The sequence below is a fragment of the Rutidosis leptorrhynchoides genome, chromosome 7 (genome assembly GCF_046630445.1).
Source record: "Rutidosis leptorrhynchoides isolate AG116_Rl617_1_P2 chromosome 7, CSIRO_AGI_Rlap_v1, whole genome shotgun sequence".
NCBI lineage: Eukaryota > Viridiplantae > Streptophyta > Magnoliopsida > Asterales > Asteraceae > Rutidosis > Rutidosis leptorrhynchoides.
In genome coordinates, this window is record NC_092339.1 from 52122701 (window position 1) to 52140346 (window position 17646).

The window sequence follows — 17646 nt, forward strand, 5'->3', positions numbered from 1 at the left end:
TTATTATTTATGTTTATGAAAGTCTAGATCTACCAAATTTGAACATTTCATTGTCCATTTTGCAGACGCTCAAGGTTTGACTTTTGAGAAGTAGATAGCTTTATTAAGGATTAAACATTAATCATTTCCACTGCTAGCACCTTAATTAAAGAGTCATGTCTTAACTTTCATCTAATTAATCTCCTTTGCTACTAATCTTTATCAACTATTTTTTCTTTCTTCATCCACCAAATCATTTTAATTACACATGACGATGCCATTTAAAGACCTGGATCACCTTAGTATACCATTTGAGCAAATTAAAGAAGCCACTACAAACTTCACAACTATCATCAACTTTAAGTTCGAATCCCGTAAACAATAAGAGTGTGCATGTTATTCTAAAAAAAAATCTGCTGATTATTGGATGGAAACACTTAAAGCTCTAAAACCTTTAAATCTATAACCCATTTTTCATCTCTTTCATTCTTCTTATTTCTTTTTTACTAAAAAACAAGAATGATAGTTTTAATTGCTTTTATTTATTTTCTATTTAAAAAAAAAAAATTTCGTTTCGCCAAACGTCCTTAAAGTTTATCATTAATTCACCATGGGTCCTAAAGTTACTTTCTTCATGATAACCCTTAATGACTGTGTATGATCTTATTTATAGATGTAAATGGAAATGAAGACCATGCATGTGGTTGAGCCTTATGACTGTGTATGATCTTATTTACACCTTAATTGTTACGACGTTTGGCTTCTTGCTGAAAAGAGGAGTTGAATGGTGTTTAAATATCCATGTTAAGATTTTTATTATTGTCTTTTTGTTTTACCTGAAAGCTGTGCACACTGCGTCAAAATTAAACAGGATATAAGCCATGTGCCAAGCACATTCAACTGAGTGAAGGTACTAATTTAACCGAGTCTTAATAAACCCTCACTAAAAAATAACCAGTTTAACCCTAAAGCCTTTTGACCCTTACCTGTACCACCCATCTTGACACACTTATAGTCTGTTGGAAAGAAGCACAATATTTTACTGCATTAGTTACACAATTTTTCATGTACAGGCTGTAATTGAAGCAGGGTTAATTGCCCCTTTGGTGAATTTGCTTCAAATAGCTGAATTCGACATAAAGAAAGAATCTGCTTGGGCAATATTAAACGCCACTTCTTGTGGTAATAATGATCAGATCAAGTACACTCTCATGTCATATCCCTCCCTAAGTTTAATAATCGAAAAGTTATATACTGTTACTTATAAACTGTATGCTATGATTCGTAGGTACTTGGTGAGCCAGGGAAGTATAATATATAATATGAAACATTATATGAAAAAGCAGTTGAAATTCTCAAGACGTTTTGGTTGGAAGAGGAAGAGGAGGGTGTAGAAGATGGTGGCTTCAACTTTGGCGGGGGAACTAATATTAAAGTTCCATCTGGTGGATTCAGTTTCAACAACTGAAAGGTGATTACTTCCTTCAAATTTTTAGCATTTTAACTTCCTTTCAGACTTTGGTTACATAAAAGAGTGTGCCTACAACAGGTAATACGGTTATTTAATTATGTTTTAGAATTGAAACATTTGTATTAACCCGAAATCAGTTTCTACTTTTTTCAACCATATGATACTCTTATATTTTTAAAAGAAAAATTAACAAATAGCAGTGAACTTTGCGAAAATTAGTGATGTGGACCCAAGACGTTCACGATGAATTTATCTATAACTGCATCGACTATAAGTTCCAGTTCTTAACTTGCAGGTTCTTGGGAGCTAGTAGGACAGTATGTCAGTCATATAATTTCAGAGCATCATCTGGTTTTGTACCAGGTATGTCCAGTGTACAGTGAAGATTACTTATCCAAAAAAAATGTAAAGTCTGTTGATGAGTTGGGGAATTGGTCTTACTGTTTACATCTATAGCTATCATATAGTGTGAGGACGAGATGAGAATGGTAACGTTGTTTATATTTTTTTCAATCATTTGGTCCAAGCGCAGGTTCGACCTGTAAAGCTCAAGTTTTAAAACAAAAAAAATAAAAAAGTTTCTAGTCAAACTTGTGTTAGATAATTTAGATAATACATATAATTTAATAACAATAATGATTTCAAATACACAGTAATAAGTATTATAACAAAACACGGTTGCGTGTTAAAAATTTGTAGTAACAAAAAATAATAGTACACGGTTTATAACTCTTTTTCTCTGTTTTTTGGCAAAGACGTGGATTTCAGTTTTAAGATGAATCATCTTATGGGGTTAAAGTTTAAACAATTTCCACTATTAATTTATTAAAACATTAAACTAAAAATCAAAACGTCATCTTCTTTTGATACTAAGGAAATAAAGAGGGTCCACTATGTCCTATATTATTATTTATGTTTATGAAAGTCTAGATCTACCAAATTTGAACATTTCATTGTCCATTTTGCAGACGCTCAAGGTTTGACTTTTGAGAAGTAGATAGCTTTATTAAGGATTAAACATTAACCATTTCCACTACTAGCACCTTAATTAAAGAGTCATGTCTTAACTTTCATCTAATTAGTCATCTCCTTTGCTACTAATCTTTATCAACTATTTTTTCTTTCATCATCCTCCAGATCATTTTAATTACACATGACGATGCCATTTAAAGATCTGGATCACCTTAGTATACCATTTGAGCAAATTAAAGAAGCCACTACAAACTTCACAACTATCATCGGAAAAGGTGGATATGGCCCTGTTTATAAGGGACAACTCTCACTCTCTGGTGAAACGGAACTTACCACCGTCGCTATAAAACGACTTGATACTAGAATTTCTGGTCAGGGCCTTAAGGAGTTCTTAACAGAGATTCAGTTGCTATCGCGTTATAAAAAACATCCAAACCTCATCTCCCTTGTTGGTTTCTGCGACCAAGGCCCTGAAAAACTTCTCATTTATGAGTATGCGCATCTCGGAAGCCTTGATAAGTACCTACGTAACTCTCGGAATCCCACTTGTACACTAACATGGAAACAGAGACTGAATATTTGCATCGACGCAGCACGTGGTTTAGATCATCTGCACAACCACGTTGCAAAACATGAACGGATTATCCACAGAGACATTAAGAGTGCTAACGTTCTCTTGGATAGTAACTGGAGAGCAATGATCGCGGATTTCGGTCTTTCAAAAATTGGTCGTGCCAATGAAAATGAATCTTTTCTCATCACCAACCCGTGCGGCACACCTGGCTATTGTGATCCTTCTTACCATCATAGCGGGATATTGACCAAAGAGTCGGACGTTTATTCATTCGGCGTAGTACTATTTGAAGTCCTATGTGGACGCTTGTGCTTCTTTATGGATCCAGAAAGTAAACAGCAGTTGTTGCCACAAATGGCCAAAATCTACTACAAGAAAAATAAACTAAATCAGATTATTGATCCTACGTTGAAGGAGTACATGGACTCCAACTCCATGAAAGAGTTTTCACGGATTGCATATCAATGTTTGTTGGACGATCGAGAAGGACGCCCACCGATGGATTTGGTATTACAAGAACTTGAAAAAGCATTACACCTGCTGGTAAGATTTAACTTTCTCAACAATTTGAAGTTATTTTATGTATAGGAAAATTTACACTTTGAAGTTATTTTATGTCTTTAATATCCTGAAAAATTGAAGGACTTTTGGATACGTGATTACATACTGTTACGTGGATCAGAAGGTGAAAAACCGTCACATGTTCCTGCTTCTCCGGTGATAGTATTTGTTAATTCAAGAAGTGGTGGTCGGCTAGGTGGAGAACTTTTAGTCAGCTACCAAACTCTTCTTAACAAAAATCAGGTTTTTTAAATTTTTGGCCATACGGGGTTAAATTTTAACCAGGACGGACTGGACTTATTTCTAATCGGGTTTAATGTTGGTTGTATCTTAGGTATTTGATTTGAATGAAGAAGATCCTGATAAGGTTCTACGTCAACTGTTTTTAAACCTCGAGATGCATAAGCATGATGGTGATTCATTTGCATCTGAAATCCAGAAGAGATTGAGAATTATAGTAAGTATATTAAGTGTTTATTATTTATGTTTATATTACATTTGCTTTTATTTGTTAGTAGTTGCTTCATTTATGAATTTATGAACGTGTATTAATTAGCTGGCAGGCGGGGATAGAACTGTTGGATGGATCCTTGGGGTGATCTCTGATCTCAAGTTAGTGCACTCACCTCCAGTAGCCATGGTGCCGCTTGGAATGGAAAACAATCTTCCATTTGCATTTGGTTGGGTAAGATTTTTTTTTTTTTTTTTTTTTCCCAAATAAATGTGAATTATATAAAATAATAACGGTTTTTTCATCATGACGATGAAAGACACCATGATAGTGACCTTTGTACTGCATCCATGGTGGATAGTGGACATTAATAGTTTAAATTAAATATAACATTGTTTATACTGATTTGCAGGGAAAGAAAAAACCTGATACTGACGTTGAGTCTGTGAAGATGTTTCTGGGTAAAGTAAGAGATGCGAAAGAGATGAAAGTTGATAGGTAATTGTTATTTTTCTTGTTGTATAAGGAACACGAAACCTACCTTATATTTGATAGCATTATAAATGATGTCTATCTTGTTTAAATACGAAACTAATCAGCCTATTGGAATCGTTTGCACTTTTAGAATAAGACTGAAAAAAGAAATTTGACAACTTTTAGTATGCAGCACATTCAGTATTCTGTTAATAAATTTTTGGTATGCAGTATATTCAACACGTTCTTAATACTTGAATTTTAGAAGTAGGACATTTTAATTCGGACCTCTTGTGTTGTAGCTGGCATGTATTGATGCGGATGAAAGCATCTTTGGACCTGCCACACACTTTGCATGCGGTTCAACTTGTCTCCCAACAATATGCACCCGATGAGGTATCTTCTATACTTAATTTTTTTTTCCCTCCGTCATTCATTTTTTAAAAATCGTGCAAAATCCATAAAATAAATTTGCATGATCAGTTGAAATGTACTTCTGGTTATGTTTATCTGTTACGTTAACGCGTATATGCTCTGTATGAAGGAAGAGTAACATAATATGACATTTGTTGTGTTTGCAGGAAGGGTACGACACATTTCGTGGAGGTTTTTGGAACTACTTTAGCATGGGTAGCCTTTCTAACTTTTCTTCTTCCTTCATCATTCTTTTTGCTTTCATACCAAGTCTATAATTACCTTTTTTTTTTTTTAAAGTTAAAAAAAAACTTTTTTTCCGTTCAGGAATGGAAGCTCAAGTGTCTTACGGATTTCTTGCATCTTCACGGTAACAATTTAGATTAAAAGATTTGCTTGAAATCGTCTGAAAACTGATTAACAAAACTCTGGTCCTATAAGACATAATTTATATTATCTTTGAAGAACAAAACTCTGGATTTCAAATATCTAGTTTTCATATAATCACATTATTATGTGCTCCTATGCCAGTAATATAGGACAACCGTCAAAAGTTTGGATCATGAGAAAACCAGGCCAATGGGAGCTCCTCTCCATACCACCAACGTAAGTATGATAACTTTTTCACTTTAAATTATTTCTGCTTATTTTGTTCTGTATTTGAAGATGTAATTCAAGGTTGTAAAAGTGTCGCTGGTCGAGGACTAGCCAGTTCACTTGTAGGGACTAGTGGACTAACCAGTCAAGTTAGAGACTTGTTGGAAGCTGACCAACTTTGACTGTATTTGACCAACTTTGACCGATTTTACACAATAAATTCGACTTTAAAGTTGACCGGTCAAGCATTTAGGCTTAGTTGAGTAATAGCTATCTGATTGTTTATTATGTAGCATAAAATCAATCATTTGCCTCAACTTGCCTAGTTTTTCTGGTGGACTCAGTCCATGGGGCATACCAAGCAGAAGGAGAGCTTGTGAGGTTAGCCTTTGACTTTCACCTTCGTTTCTTAGATATACTCTGATCTTATTGAAGTACATTCATAGTTACATACACTATGTTTAACATTTAGATTCAACACCTTCCACTTAAATTTTGATGATCATATATACTTGTGTATATGTGTTCAACAGAAAGAATGGACTCCTCCTTACGTTGATGATGGATTTCTCGAGGTTGTAGGGTTTCGAAATGCTTGGCATGGTCCTGTTTTATATGCTCCAAATGGGAACGGGACCCGTCTTGCACAGGTAACATGTTATTCTATTCGAAAAGGTAATGTATATGTCAGCCAAATATTCAAATATTCAGTTGTTGTTGTACCTTTTTCACATAGGCAAGAGGTATTCGTTTTGAATTTCATAAGGGATCAGCTGATCATACATTCATGAGGATCGACGGGGAGCAATGGAAACACCCTCTACCTAAAGAAAATGATGATACTGTTACTATCGAGATTTCTCATTTTGGTCAAGTGAACATGTTAGCCACTGCAAACCACCCATCCAAAAGCGTATACGACCCATCGACCCATCCCGAAGATAGTGAGTATGATAGTGATGAAGAAGATTAACGGTTTATATTAAGTATATATATTGTATATCTTTTAATTGCATTGTAGATTGTATGTATCTTTTTATTCTTGGATAGTTTGTTAGCCTTGTACTCTATTTAAGTGGATGAATGCAATACACACATTAGGGTGTTATTTTATAATTATCATATGGTATCAGCCTTTTAATCCCTAACCCTCTCTTTTTTTCATCTGGCCGTCACCCACTCCTTCTCTATTTTCTGTCGTCACCTGTTCTTCCCAAATAATGGCAGGTGATCAGTCTTCTTCTATATATATATACTTAATATAAACCGTTAAAGATGAAGAAACAAGTGAAGAAAGAAAAAAGTTTGGTGCGGTTGAGAGCTTCCATTTACCGGAAGACTTATAACACAAGTGATTTAGCTATGCAGCCTGGCGAGAAATTTATTCGTTCCTGGGTCAAATGGTAGATTCAAAATGCACATAGTATACCTGATGGGGAGGGAAGGTGATGATGATAAGTGAATGGTACAATTGTTATTAATGTGGCACAATTTTTTATCTTTTAAAGAGGAGAAACGAACTACTACAAAAAAAGACCTTTGAAACCGGTTTTTAAGGCCTTTGAAACCGGTTATAAAACAGGTTTCTATAGGTAGGGGTTTCAAAAGTGTAGGACCGGTTCTAGAACCGGTTTCTTTGATTTGCTTTTGAAACCGGTTTTGTCATAAAAACAGGTTCTTATTCTTTGTTAAAGAGACCTCTTTTTCTTTAAAAAGAGGTTCCTTTGCATTATTAAAAATTAATTTATTCTTCCTGTTGTTGTATTGTGTCATCTACATCAATCATAAAACGAAAGAACGAACATACTATCAGAACCAAAAATCGATCCATATTGACGTTTAATAATAAACTTATGCACCTCAACATTTTTTGAAGTACAAATTGTAAGGATATTAGGACCCAAAACAACGCAAGTGATTCAACGAGATCACTCACCGATAGTAATTCTACAAGATTACTAACCCACTTAATGAACGAAAGATTATAAATACAATAAATGTAAATCGACACAAGAGATAACGTGGTTATATGCAATCGTTGTGATTGCTTTAGTCCACGGACCAACTAGAAATGTATTACTGAATATTTGTGGTGTGTTTACAATGAGTTACAAGAGGGTCTATTTATAGAATGGTTTAAGGAGTAAGCTAAAAACAATTCCTTGAAGCTTCATGTGAGTTTCCTGACAGCTTCATGGAGGCTACATGTGAGTTTCCTGACAGCTTCGTGGAAGCTACATGTGAATTTCCTCACAACTTCGTGGAAGCTACATGTGAGTTTCCTAACAACTTCGTGGAAGCTTCGTGTGAGTTTCCTAGAATCTTCCCTCTAATTGTTTAAAGTTCTCCATATCTCCAACAATCTCCCACTTGGAGACTTTGAACAAACCCAACCTTCATCAACCCAAAAATATCAACGATCTAACCAAGAACGTTAAACCACCATTATACCGCCAAACTCCATTTGGGACACGCACACTCAACACATACTTAGGATGAGCAGACTTTCGATACAAGGTCTTCAACACTACTTGTTAGAATTGAAACATTAACTCTCTAATTCTCTAGTTGGGGTCTTCTCTCATCAATTCATTAGAAGACCAATTGAGGTAATGCAAAACCTCAATTTCTCTGTCGTAACAACCTTAGTAAACATATCAGCAGGATTCTTCGTACCAAGGACTTTTGCCAATGCTAAAGTACCATCATTTATATGTTGTCGAATAAAATGATACCTTAACTTAATGTGTTTCGTACGACTATGAAACACCGGATTCTTCCCAAGATGTATTGCACTTTGATTATCACAATACAAGACACAATAGTCTTGTCTTTTACCCAACTCACCTAAGAAGTTCTTCAACCAAACAAGCTCTTTAGAAGCTTCTGCAATAGCCATATAGTCGGCTTCGGTGGTTGATAAAGCAACACTCTTTTGTAGTCGAGACATCCAACTAACCGCTGTCTTCCCTATTGTGAAAACATAACCCGTAGTGCTTTTTCCATAATCGTTACATCCACCCAAATTAGCATCCGCATAACCTCTAAGTATGACATTGCTTTTAGAGAAGCACAATCCCATATTAGAAGTACCTTTCAAATAACGAAGTAACCATTTAACCGCTTCCCAATGCTCTTTCCCCGGATTAGACATATAACGACTTACAACTCCCACTGCGTGAGTAATATCGGGTCTTGTACAAACCATAGCATACATAATACTACCCACGGCCGATGCATATGGAACCTTTTCCATATCCGTTTTGTCTTTTATCGTCTTTGGTGATTGACTTTTCGATAACTTAATCGTGCTACCCAAAGGCATAGAACGAGCCTTTGAATTTTCCATGTTAAACCTCTCTACAACTTTCTCAATATATTTGGATTGAGACAAGTATAGAGTACCCTTCACATGATCACGCGCAATACTCATGCCAAGTATCTTCCTAGCACCACCAAGATCTTTCATCTCGAATTCACGGGAAAGTAATCCCTTCAATTTGTTAATTTCGGACATGTTGGAACCTGCAAGTAACATGTCATCAACATACAACAATAAGATTATATAAGAAGACTTGAGTTTCTTCAAGTAGCAACAGTGATCCGCTTCACATCTTAAGAAACCAATCTTCTTCATAAAATCATCAAACTTCAAGTACCATTGCCGAGGTGCTTGCTTCAATCCATACAAACTTTTCTTTAGCTTACAAACCCACTTCTCTTTACCCTTTACCTCAAAGCCCTCGGGTTGCCTCATATAGATCTCTTCATCAAGGTTACCATGTAAGAATGCGGTCTTCACATCTAGTTGCTCTAGATGTAAGTCCTCGAATGCAACCATAGAAAGTACCAAACGAATAGTAGTTGTAGTGACCCGAACTTTTCCATGTTTATATATATTAATTGAGATTGATATTTACATGATTAAATGTTTCCAACATGTTAAGCAATCAAACTTGTTAAGACTTGATTAATTGAAATATGTTTCATATAGACAATTGACCACCCAAGTTGACCGGCGATTCACGAACGTTAAAACTTGTAAAAATGACATGACGATATATATATGGATATACATATGGTTAACATGAGATTATGATAAGTAAGTATCTACATAAGTATATTAACAATGAGTTATATACATATAAACAAGACTACTAACTTAAGGATTTCGAAACGAGACATATATGTAACGATTATCGTTGTAACGACATTTAAATGTATATATATCATATTAAGATATATTAATATATCATAATATCATGATAATATAATAATTTAACATCTCATTAGATATAATAAACAATGGGTTAACAACATTAATTGAGATCGTTAACTTAAAGGTTTCAAAACAACACTTACATGTAACGACTAACGATGACTTAACGACTCAGTTAAAATGTATATACACGTAGTGTATTTAGATGTATTAAAATACTTTTGGAAGACTTGAAGACATATATCAAAACACTCATACTTAACGAAAATGGTTACAGTTACTTTTCCATTCTTTTCTTTCATCAAGAATTCTAGTCGTATTCTTACCCGTATTATACACAGCTTCAAAACGTACTTACTATGAGTATATACCAATAGGAACTAGCATGGGATTCCACTCTTGATTATGTCATGTATGACTAATCAATTTTAACTTCTACCATGAGCTAGTCAACTAACTAGAACTCCTTTTAACCCCACTCACCACTCACCAATTACCACTCATCATTCACTCCATTTCACTTCCAATTCTCTTTCTAATTCTCTCTCAACACACACACACTATTATGAACGTATTTTTCCAGTAGTTAATCATCATCTTCATCAAAAATCACTTCAAGAATCAAGCTATAATCATCATAGGAAGAACACTTCAAGAACACTTCAAAAATCCCTTCAAGTTTACTAATTTACTTCCAAGCTTTCTAATCCATTCCAAGTAATCATCTAAGATCAAGAAACCTTTGTTATATACAGTAGGTTATCTTTCTTATTCAAGGTAATATTCATATTCAAACTTTGATTCAATTTCTATAACTATAAACTATCTTAATTCGAGTAAAAATCTTACTTGAACTTGTTTTTGTGTCATGATCCTACTTCAAGAACTTTCAAGCCATCCAAGATCCTTTGAAGCTAGATCATTTCTTGTCACTTCCAGTAGGTTTACCTACTAAACTTGAGGTAGTAATGATGTTCATAACATCATTCGATTCATATATATAAAACTTTCTTATTCGAAGGTTTAAACTCGTAATCACTAGAACATAGTTTAGTTAATTCTAAACTTGTTCGCAAACAAAAGTCAATCCTTCTAACTTGACTTTTAAAATTAACTACACACATGTTCTATATCTATATGATATGCTAACTTAATGATTTAAAACCTGGAAACACGAAAAACACCGTAAAACCGGATTTACGCCGTCGTAGTAATACCGCGGGCTGTTTTGGGTTAGTTAATTAAAAACTATGATAAACTTTGATTTAAAAGTTGTTATTCTGAGAAAATGATTTTTATTATGAACATGAAACTATATCCAAAAATTATGGTTAAACTCAAAGTGGAAGTATGTTTTCTAAAATGGTCATCTAGACGTCGTTCTTTCGACTGAAATGACTACCTTTACAAAAACGACTTGTAACTTATTTTTACGACTATAAACCTATACTTTTTCTGTTTAGATTCATAAAATAGATTTCAATATGAAACCATAGCAATTTGATTCACTCAAAACGGATTTAAAATGAAGAAGTTATGGGTAAAACAAGATTGGATAATTTTTCTCATTTTAGCTACGTGAAAATTGGTAACAAATCTATTCCAACCATAACTTAATCAACTTGTATTGTATATTATGTAATCTTAAGATACCATAGACACGTATACAAGGTTTCGACCTATCATGTCGACACATCTATATATATTTCGGAACAACCATAGACACTCTATATGTGAATGTTGGAGTTAGCTATACAGGGTTGAGGTTGATTCCAAAATATATATAGTTTGAGTTGTGATCAATACTGAGATACGTATATGAAAGGACCCGTTCATATACATTATAAACGATTCACAATAGTTGATTACATCGCGAGGTATTTGACCTCTATATGATACATTTTACAAACATTGCATTCGTTTTTAAAAGACAAACTTTCTTTACAACGAAAGTTGACGGCATGCACACCATTTCATAATACATCCAACTATAATTTGGCTTAATAATAATCTTGATGAACTCAATGACTCGAATGCAACGTCTTTCAAAATATGCCATGAATGACTCCAAGTAATATCCTTAAAATGAGCTAATGCACAGCGGAAGATTTCTTTAATACCTGAGAATAAACATGCTTTAAAGTGTCAACCAAAAGGTTGGTGAGTTCATAGGTTTATCATAACAATCATTTCAATATATTAATAGACCACAAGATTTTCGTTTATAAATATATGTACACTCGCAAGTGTATAAAAGTATTCTATAAGTTGTAGGCACCCGGTAACAAGCCTTAACGTTCATGTTTTACCCTCTGAAGTGCACCAGATCAGGTGTGTTTAAAATAACCTCGAAGTACTAAAGCATCCCATAGTCAGGATGGGGTTTGTCAGGCCCAATAGATCTATCTTTAGAATTCGCGTCTACCGTACATAGACAAGTAGTTTAATGTTACCAAGCTAAGGGTATATTTCTTGTTTAAACCCACGTAGAATTAGTTTTAGTACTTGTGCCTATTTCGTAAAACATTTATAAAAATAGCGCATGTATTCTCAGTCCCAAAAATATATATAAAAGGGAGCAAATGAAACTCACAATACTGTATTTCGTAGTAAAAATACATATAACGTCATTTAACAAGTGCAAGGTTGGCCTCGGATTCACGAACGTATCAATATTGAGATTCAATATTGCAGGAAAGTACGTAGACGCAATGGAGATGATAAACACTAGATTGACCTCACGAGCATACCCATGAACCATACCCATCACCTCCATAGCTATAACCCATAATTTCCTTAGCTTCGACTCATTCAAAAAAACTATTTTGAAATCACTTGGACAGCACTCCATCGTAATATTTTATGTATACTAATAATATCATGAAATAATACAGAGCAAATATATATATTTATATATATAAATCGATTGAGAGAGTTTAGAGAAATATATTTTCAAGTTTCTATGAAATAATGAAACCTACTGAATTCTATTTATAATAGATTTTTGAATTATTAAAGTGAATTATTAAAGTATGAATTATTAAAGTGAATTATTAAAGTATGAATTATTAAAGTGAATTATTAAAGTATGAATTATTAAAGCTAATTATTAAAGTATGAATTATTAAAGTGAATTATTAAAGTATGAATTATTAAAGTGAATTATTAAAGTATGAATTATTAAAGTGAATTATTAAAGTTAAAGTAAAGTAAAAGTAAAGTAAAGGTAAAGTTAAAGTATAGTAAAAGTATAAAAACTATGTATGTATAATACGCGTATAAATATATATAATATTATTTTAAATCGTTATATATATTTAATGAAATAAAATATAAATATCGTTATATTTATTATACTGGTTAAGTAATGAGTTGTCAAAAGTGATTCTAGATATTTATAAAAGTTATATACGTTTTAATAATAAAGTTCTTTTTAAACTGAAAACGTCTTTGTACGTTTGAAAATAGATTAATAGAATATTATGGAAACCAATTCTCCACTAACTTTTGTCTAACTTTCGTAAATGACACTTTTTGTTTTTATTTATAAATAGCTTTACAAATTATTCTGAATATCGTTAAGAGGAATAGATTTTCTCAAATCATAGTGGACCTCTCAACAGAGACTTGTAATCATAATTCAATGTTTCTGATAATTCAATCATTTAATATATTTTTTTTATTTCGTCAAAAATCATATTGAAACAAATACGTTCGTGTAAAGTATTATACGTTTAATACTTTATTAATATTCTCAAGTTATAATATATATATATACATATACATATCTATTTATATATAACGGTTCGTGAATCGTCGGAATTTGGTCGAGGTTATAATGAATGTATGAACACAGTTTAAAATTCTTGAGATTTAACTTAACAAACTTTGCTTATCGTGTCGGAATAATATAAAGATTAAAGTTTAAATTTGGTCAAAAATTTCCGGGTCGTCACAGTACCTACCCGTTAAAGAAATTTCGTCCCCGAAATTTGATAGAGGTCGTCATGACTAACAATGAGAATGTTATTATAACGATTATAGAGTTTTATCATGTTCAAGAAGAATGGATAAAATAATTCGATTACTCGAAGCGTGTTAGTGAAGTTATCGTAAATGAATGAAATAAAATAATAGTGATTCGTCGTATCTTTTGACGTCATCACGATTGATCTCTGAAAAGAAAATCTTTGTAATCTATATTGGATTTGATTATTCGGCGATTAAGGAAATTATGATCCTCTTCGAATTAATGCGATAATCCATTTTGATTTCTCTGTCAGATATTTCACTATAAATCCACCTCATTTATTTTCTTACAACTCACACCTTCTCAACTCATATTTTAAAGTATTTGTCAATATGCTTCATCCAGTGTTGATTCTTGATATACTCCTCACTTTCATATCTGTCGCTCTTCTTTTTCATCTGCCTCCGGAAGAATCTATATACTTCTACTATACTCTTGGTTTTATAGTGTTTTTAGTTCTCCCGTGTCTTTATATTGCTATATGCATTGATATATACGGTTTATGATTTCTGAGTTGTTGTTGGGTTTTATATCTTCCCTTATATTTTAAAGTCCTTGCTTCTTCTATAATCATTGTCATCCACAGTTAATGCTCTCTTCTATTTGCTATGATTTATACTCCCATTTCTAGTTCGGAGCTTTGTCCTTTCGTTTCTGCTTCTTGCGATTAAGCACCGATTGTAATGGTCCAGAATTCGCAGATATAAATTTCGGAATGAACATTGTTAATGTTCTAGGAAGGAAATTGTAATGGCACGATCTTGACTTGTCAAATTACCAGAATACATCGGAAAAGGCCGAATCATCAAGAAATATTTTCTTGATATTTAGAGATCAAAGAGAATACAAGAGTCGTGTAACATAGCACATGATGATGTTATGATCTGTGAATCATCATGTTCTATTTAGAAACTCAACATGAATTACTGTAATATAATCACGTTGATCAAGTGTCATTATATTATACTAACTCATGCTTCAGCTCCCAACACTTCTTCAAGAATATTCCTATTTTAAACTCGAATGTTTCAGAATTTAGAAACTAAAATAGTTTCTTTTATGATATAATACAGATAGCGCGAAGAGGTAAATGATTTCAGATAAGAATAATTATAAAAATATCTTCAGAAGTATGGATGATATTTATAATGAAAGATACGATGATATCTTAGAATGTCTAATATCAGAGGATGATGAAGGATATTGTCCGTAGGGGTTTAGAGTCAGGAGCAAGGTATTCGTTAATGACTTCAGCAAGTACTGAATCATTTGGATTCTTTGAAGGCAGGTTCAGCCTTTGTGATTTGTCCACAGCCTCCTTCATACTTTGCTCAATCCGTTTTTTAATTCCAAAGCTTCTCTTTTTCTGAGCTTTGCCAATATACTATCCTTTATCATCCAACTTTTTACTGTTAAGGTCGTTTACAGTTTTTGCTGCTTCATCAGCATTTTTCAAAATTTTGAGAACTGGTTCGCAGTTTAGGGTGTTTTTCATAAATTTCTCATTCAAAGAATGTAAGTCTTGGAGGTAGACGTTGTGTGTATATGTAATTGTTGATGTAGACATGCTGTGAGGTTTCAAAATACTGATTGCTGATTCTCAGTAATTGGTATGGCAATTCTTGTTATAAGGTACGAATGAGTATATGATAGGGTTTCGATAATTATAATGATTTTTTTTTTTGGAAAGTCAAAGATCAGTGTAGTTGTTTGTAAGTTTATTGCTAATGTGGTGAATATAAACGATTCCCCGGTAACGTTGGCGAAAGGGCAACGTATCTATCGAGGTTATAATAAGACTGTTTTGATTGAGAAGTCGAAGTTGACTTGCTGGAGCTGTGACAAAACTGTCTATTTTGAAACGGAATTGAAAAGTTATTTTAGCTAGTAAATGCCAAAGGGTCTAACACGGATACGTGTCGAACTATGACTTGGGTTTTGAGAGTTTTTCAGGTGTATAACTGTGGGTAACATGTGGTTGGATCATCATCTCGATTGTTCCTTAGTTGAAGTGTCTTTAGGAATTTCGAAGGGTTTGAGCACATATTGTAATCGTTAATACATATGATGTTCAAACACAGTTTTGAAGTCAAAAAATAGCTTTGAAAGATATAGGAATCTAAGAGTGATGATACTGGTTATATTTCGAATTGAATTATGCGATTTCAAAATCAGAATATGTAATTGAACTTGAATGAGTATGATTGTTTTGATTTATATGAAAGAATGGATATTGTTGTGAAAGTATGGAGTATAGTTGATGATTGCTGAATCAGTTTCGAAAAATGTAATCTATTAATTGTGAATTTATATATCTCTTGGGTATTACCTACCCGTTAAAAAAATTTCACAATTAATATTTTGTACAAAAGAAGTTTATTACAGTCTTTATGAAAATATATGTGTATCTTTTCTTTAGATGTAATATAGATTTAATGAGTTAATATTAAATTAAACTCATTTGTTTTATGGTTGGAACTAGAATTGAGTAATCCCTAAAACTTTATAAATTGCATAAGTATTTCTTCAATAATATTGAAATTATGAATCATTACTTTGTTATTTGTTGGTTTTCGTGAAATTCTTGTGAACTTCGCAAGGTACGAATGATGTTATTTGAAAAGTTTCGAGTACATCGATGATGAAAGTGTAAAATAAAACATATATTCGAATAATACACTTGATTTATTATGAATTGGATTTTTATTGAATTGAGACAGAGATTGAAATTAACGATGGTTAAGTTGTGGACGAAGGACGTACATCATTGCATATTTGTAATATGAATTAACTGAGTAGTTAAGATTCACACATAATAGCTTAGTACGGGAAGATTTATTATGGTTTAAAAATTTATACATATAAAATATACATATAAATCTTTCGATTGGAAATGAGTTAATACTTCATAACTCGTTGATACAATATATTTGTTGTTGATTCGTAATGATGTCCACAATGATTCTTGAACTGACAGAGTTTGTGATGTTACAGGTGCTATTGATTCTGACGATACTGATGGCACTGGCTGTGTTGATGATGCTACAGTCCTATTGATGCTGTTCGTAAAACAATTCTAGCTTGTAAATCGTACACCATTTTTGATCAAAGTTTCTACTCTACCATCTCCGTTCACTCATCCGATTTACGGTCAGAATTAAATAATCTCTAAGATTTTGGAGATTACATAACTGCCGCAGAGATATCTCTTCAATGAAGTTTATGAATTAATACTTCATCGTTTATTGTTGTTGATATTCCTGGATATTTACAGGGCGTATGACGTTGATGTTTGAAATACAGATTGTGATGTTGCGGTGTGGGATGTAGATGTTATTGTTGGTGGTGGTGATGGTACTGTTGGTGTTGCTGATGGTGGTACTGTTTATGCTGCTGGTGGTGCTGCTGGTATTTGTAACCTTTGCACCATATTCTCCAAAGCCACTAGCCGAGCGCGAAGCTCGTTGACTTCTTCTATTACACCGGGATGATTGTCGGTTCGGACGAGCGGATAAATAAAATCTAGAATTTGGTGTAGTATGTAATCGTGACGAGATACTCTAGAAATAAGAGAGAAAATGGTGTTTCGGATAGGTTCGCCGGTAAGTGTTTCAGGTTCTTCGCCAAGAGGGCAATGTGGTGGATGGAAGGATCACTTTCTTCTTGTCTCCAATGATTAAGGAGGCTACGAACCCATCCCCAATTCATCCAGAATAGATGATGAATAATTGGTTGATCCATTCCGGTCACATTGCTTTCGGAACTTGAGTGGGATTCCATTTCGGAATCCGAGGGACTTGAACTAATGACGAATTCCATTTCGTACGATTGAATAAAGAATTTTTTGATATGAAATGATTTTCCGGCTATCGGGTGGTATTCTAATTATATAGAGCAAAAGGTT

At 33.3% G+C, this 17646-nt stretch overlaps 1 long non-coding RNA gene and 1 pseudogene across 1 annotated transcript; both read left to right on the forward strand.

The window, feature by feature from the left end:
* The first annotated feature begins 1061 nt into the window (after positions 1-1061).
* LOC139857229 (uncharacterized) lies at positions 1062-1774 on the forward strand. The gene is made up of 3 exons (XR_011762403.1): positions 1062-1180; positions 1268-1450; positions 1746-1774. It is a non-coding gene; the product is annotated as an uncharacterized lncRNA (long non-coding RNA).
* Positions 1775-2603: 829 nt separating this feature from the next.
* LOC139859221 (diacylglycerol kinase 1-like) lies at positions 2604-6839 on the forward strand (annotated as a pseudogene).
* Positions 6840-17646: the final 10807 nt, after the last annotated feature.